Source organism: Panthera tigris, chromosome B4 (genome assembly GCF_018350195.1).
Source record: "Panthera tigris isolate Pti1 chromosome B4, P.tigris_Pti1_mat1.1, whole genome shotgun sequence".
In the NCBI taxonomy this organism is placed as follows: Eukaryota; Metazoa; Chordata; class Mammalia; order Carnivora; family Felidae; genus Panthera; species Panthera tigris.
The window spans coordinates 97594017-97599886 of record NC_056666.1 but is presented as its reverse complement, the minus strand read 5'-3'; the positions used below and the strand labels follow the sequence as shown (position 1 = coordinate 97599886).

The window sequence follows — 5870 nt, the reverse complement described above, 5'->3', positions numbered from 1 at the left end:
AAGCATGGATGAGGAAAATAAAAAACACGAGGCAGCTGTTGCATGTGGGTCTCCTGGGGCAGTTGTGCCAGAGTGTCTAGTTCCTATTGTGTAGGGGCAATGGCAATGTTTTTCCTTTCTAATGACCTTATGGTATGATTGGGCATGTTTCCTGGATATGTTATCCTTACGTATACTTCTGGAAATGTAGTGCCCAGGCTTAAAGGCCATCCCAACAATTCTGTTAGATGACTTCCACTAACCAATTATTTAATGAATAAGACAGCTAGATTAGTTTCAGGTGTCCACAACTAAGAATGAGGATCTATAGAAAATTGAAACGTACTTTTTATTTCTGGCAATTAGTAGCAGAATACCCAATTAACAAGGGCTTAAACATAGGGCTTTTGTTTTCACATACTGCTCAAGGATGTCAGCCAGGAATTATCTTCAGCACGCGATTTCTGACTTCACTGTTACAAGATGACTTCTGCATCTCTCTTTTTTTCTGCACACAAAGTAGCAGATAAGGGTGCATCAAAGCTTCCTTCTAACATTCTTTTATTTGAGAAAGAAGGTCATAATCAGGGACTTCTGTTGACATCGGCTAGCACTGTTGCATGACCTCTCTAAAACATGAACGCTGGCATTTCATTATCCTGCTTTTAGAAGAGACAGGCAAAGAAGTAGAAGTCAGAAATTGTCGAATGAGATATCCTACAATGTTTCCCACACCATCATTGTCTTAGTCGCTGTTGTCACCCAGGGCTCTTCTACTGAGCTCCAGCCAAAGCTTACTCACATTTTTCAGATGAAATATTTAGTTACCATTTGATATTATTAAACACACCAAAAGACCCATCCTTTCCAAAGTAACTTCATCATCAAATGTGAATTTTCTAGTTTTAGGATCCCATATTTGGATTAAGATACTTGCTGTCATGGGATGCCCGGATGGCTCAGTCAGTTAAGCGTCCGACTCTTGATTTTGGCTCAGGTCATGATCTCATGGTTTGTGAGATTGAGCCCCATGTAGGGTGAGGTGCAGTGAGGTGCCTGCTTGGGATTCTCTCTCTCCCTCTCTCTCTCTCACTCTTTTTCTCAAAATAAATAAATAAATTTTAAAATAAGATACTTGCCATTCAGAGAACATATGCTAGACTGTATATGTATTATTTAGTGATGGTAGCTCAAAAACCCATGACCGCTCATTATCTTGTTACCACAGACAAGATCATTAAATGCGCATGTGTATCCTCATGAAGAATAGAGAAGAACAGTTTCATCTGAGGAAAGGAGGCCTGCAAGGACGACTTGGCATCATGAGCAACTGGATTCTAGGTATGATGAAGTGAACTAACGAGGGAAACAATTACAAGTACATTGTTGCGTGCCGGCTTTAATTAGGAATACATATTAAATGATTACTTCATATATGTTAGAGTTCTAGAAGGACAGTTCATAGCATTCCTCTCTTCTCTGTTTGAGGTTGGAACAAACCAAGAAATGGAAAGACAGGAGAAAATTATAATATCAGTTTTTCGCTCATAATGGTCTCCATATTTTATGCTTAAGTTTTTGTCCGAGTGGCTTTGTAATCCTTGACCCCTGAATTCTACCTACTAACTTAACCCAGTCACTGGCTCACCTGGACAACCCCCAAGCTTCACATATCCACACACGCACTGGGGCAACACCTTTTATCACAGGCAGCCAGAACTGAAGAGGAACTAGAGTGAGCCAAGCTACACATGGCCCCTTCATTACCCCATTTGCCCATTAGATAAGTCATTGCACTCACTTCAGGTCAGTGAACATGGGAGGTGGATGAGAAACCAGGAGTGTTGTTCTGGTGGAAGACCCTTGCCCAGAAATGTGAAAAGGTGGGGGGTATGTATGATTCTTTAAAGTTAAAGCCAGACAGTGAGGGAAGAAAGTGACAAAGCCATTCCAGACAATAATGTCATCGTTACTAGTATTTCATCATCCCAAATTATTTTTTAAAATTTTTTAATGTTTTTTTTCCTTATTTTTGAGACAGAGAGAGACAGAGCATAAGCAGGGGAGGGGCAGAGAGAGAGGGAGACACAGAATACGAAGCAGGCTCCGGGCTCTGAGCTGTCAGCACAAAGCCCGACGCAGGGCTCGAACTCACGGATGGTGAAGTCATGACCTGAGCTGAAGTCGGACACTTAACCGACTGAGCCACCCAGGCTCTCCTTTCCTAAATTATTGTTAAGAAGATAATGATAATTCATATTTTGCTGATGTCATTGTGCCTTTCCTATAATATTTACAGCAAGAACATTTGTAAAGGGAAAAATCCACTATGCCTCCAGGAACCTTCATGTTTCCACAAAATTTTCATTTTGTGAGCCAAAATAAGAGATTAAAAAATATTAACAAATTGACGCATACATACCTTTCCAGCCTCAATGCCATCTTGTTCTGAATTTACTTTACAGTCTAGTAAAAGCAGTCTGCCTGAAATGATCATGGAACATTTTATACTATTCTATGCCTCTGTACTTGAGTTTTTGCTAGTTCCTTTCTCTGAAATGTATTTTCAGGCACCTTTTATCTAACATTAAGCATCCTTCAAATCTTAGTTCAAGCATTACTTTATTCCATGAAGAATACTTTCCTGAATCTTCTAAATACAATAAGTGACTATCTTCTGTGATCTCATAATAGCACTTTTCACAGTACCATATTTGAAATTATATGTCATGTATTTGTTAACTCAATTGAAATACAAGAGGTCTAGGTTAAGGATTGTTGTTTTCATTAATATTTGTATCTTTCTAACTTAGCACAGACTTGTTCTATAGTAGGCAGTTAATATGTGATTTTTGAATTGTTGAGCTAAGGCAGAGACAGACAATGGAGTTATTAGGACAGAAAGGATTTTCAGAGAAGAGCAAATTGTGCATGAAGATACATTTAGCTAAAATATGTGTTAGAAGTTTGAGGAATGGCATGGTTCTTTATACAGTAGATCTTTACTTTTGAAATGTCACATTAGTTTTTTAAAATCTTAAAGTGTGATATTTTGACATTTAAAAAAAAAACACCATCTAATGACACTGAACTTTTTAAAAGTAGTTCCAAAAGAATAACAAGAAAAATGACTTCATGAAACTGTTGTAAAATTATTAGAGTTCATAATATGTGTTTCTACTTATTCTTTCTATCATCAGCATCATGAGATATTTAGTAATTAAATTATAATGCACGCACATCATTATAATTCAGAATGCATCAATTATGTATATATATATGTATACATATATATATATATACACACACATATATATATATGAATTCAAACACCAAAATGAAAAAGAATAGATGATTTTTATATCTGAAGGTATATCCTAAGCAACAAATATAGAGCATTAACCAAAACTGGGATATTTTTCAGCCATTCCTGATTATAGCAACATATTATCAAGTCAATGACCTGTTTTTTGAGGAGCATCTTTGAATATGCTGTGTATTATATGTGGATAAACTGCGGATAAAATCCTGTCTCTCAGCATACATCCATAAAGAAAACCTGATAGAACATTGCTGGTCAGTAAGAGGCTAGGCTTGGCTTTTTACATCAGATTTCTGAAGATCTTTCCTCCTGTGCAGATCTGATGAGGTTGACATCTTTCTGTTCATTTCTTCAGTCTGAATTCCATAGAAACAGCATTCCATTTCTATATAACCATATTTAGACAAAACCAGTTACTGGCTACTGTCATTATGGAGGATTCAAAGTCCCACATCCTAAACTTTTCTGTTTGTGTTTTAATATTCTTGAATTCTAGCTTAAGTTCAGGTTCAGTATCTTAATTCTGTAATTCCATGGTTTCTGGGACTTATTTAAAGAATAAATAAAAATGTAGGCCAAAAACATGTATAAAATTGCTACAAATATTTTTTGACTTCCATAGAACATTATGATTTATTAGATGAATATTGATTCAAATTTTATTTTCTAAGATTTGCACTTTACTAGGACCAAACTAGATGCTTTATAGTTAATGTTTATTCATATAAATCAACATGTAATCCCCTTCCTCACTTAGCAATGCCAAAATAAATGATAAAATTGGTTTCTGCCTACTTAATCATTTCTGGAAACAATTATTTATTTGAATTTATGTTTTCTCAGTCATTCATGCACAATTAATCATTTTCAGAACTGCTCAATCCCAAAGAGGTTTGACAAATGTTGCACTTAGAAACAGCTTTGTTTCCAAACTGCATTTTCTGCACCTCTCTTTTATTATATTACTAACAATATTTGCATAAAAATAGTATCAAATTAAACAAGTTGCCAATTTCACTTTAGCAGATTTAAAATCCTCTTGAAATTATTACACATCAACAAAATGTAAAACCACTTGCATTAGCATATATTAGCATTAGCATATATGTGTTGAAGAGCAAACATATCCAACATTCATCCTGGGGGTACCTAGGTAAAATTACTGCTTTATTCTATTATTCCAATAAAAGATAAAATATTGCCTAAAAACTACCTCAGCTAACTTTGAAGTTTCTGCAAGTGCAAAACAGAGCATTTGATTTCATGAAGATTAAAGTGAACTTCTAGTAGATTTAAGCCACTCCATCTCTCTGGGCATCATTATTTAAAATCACTTTCAGATTAAGTATAAGCACTACAAAGAGTCATCACCTGAAAACATACTAAGAGTGTAACCAAGGTAATTTTTACAGCTTCCATTTCTTGGGTTTTTGTTGGTTGGTTGTTTGGTTGGTTGGTTTTTTGTTTGTTTTGAGAGATCGCACCTGCTTTCATGCAAGTGGAGGGGGGCAGGTAGGGAGAGGCAGAAGGAGAGAGAAAGAAAATCCCAAGCAGGCTCCAGGCTCAGCACAGAGCCCCAGGCGAGGCTCCATCCCACAACCTTGGGATCATGACCTGAGCGGAAATCAAGAGTCAGATGCTCAACTGATCAACTGACTGAGCCAACCAGGTGCCCCATTACAGCTTCCATTTTTACAGTTTCTTCAGTCTTGTAATTTTTATTTTAGTTTTCTATATAACAGTCATTAACACCTTAGAATGGCCTCTGAAAACCACATATTTATTCTTGTTAACATCCTCTCCCTTCATTTCTTTATTCATTTGCTATTTGCAACTATTCAGGCTAATATAGACTTAAACATATTGGGAACCTATTTTTCTCAGTTGGTTACCAGGTACACTTTTACTTTTGAAAGTATAGGGGTGCCTGGGTGGCTCAGTGGGTTGTCTTACTTCAGCTCAGGTCATGATCTCATGGTTTGTGGGTTCGAGCCCCGCGTTGGGCTCTGTGCTGGCAGCTCGGAGCCTGAAGCCTGCTTCCGACTCTGTGTCTCCCTCTCTCTCTGCCCCTCATCACTCATGCTTTGTCTCTCTCTCTCTCTCAAAAATAAATAAACATTAAAAAAATTTTAAGAACTGGCTACAGCCTTAACCACTTTCTAGCTGTGGAAACTTCTCCATTGCTTCAATTTTTTTTATCTATAAAAAGTGAAACTATTATTCATTGTAAAGGATTAATGTGACAGTAAAGAAATATAACCTGTAATGTGTCTTACATGTAGCATCCCCTTAGCTGTTATTACTATTCTTAATACTGATTTTCTCACTTTTATATAAACTTAATATAGTAGAGAGACTTGTGAGAATCAGTTCATACTATAGGGAATTTACTTAAAACTTAAAAAAAAAAACCACTATCTTATTTATAGCTAGTGGGAGTTGGCAGGACATGTAAGTTGGAATAATTTCTATGGAAGATAATTATATAGTTTTTCAAAATTAAGAGTTGTCATATCTGTTAACATTTTTTCTTCTGAGTATTTATTCTCCATATATACATGAATGTGTT

The 5870-nt window shown here is 36.1% G+C and overlaps 1 long non-coding RNA gene across 1 annotated transcript; it reads right to left on the bottom strand.

Annotated features, from left to right (window-relative positions):
- Positions 1-309: 309 nt before the first annotated feature.
- LOC122240119 lies at positions 310-2620 on the bottom strand. Its single transcript, XR_006219458.1, has 2 exons — positions 2402-2620; positions 310-638 (listed from the first exon to the last, which is right to left on the bottom strand). It is a non-coding gene; the product is annotated as an uncharacterized LOC122240119 (long non-coding RNA).
- Between the last annotated feature and the right edge of the window lie 3250 nt (positions 2621-5870).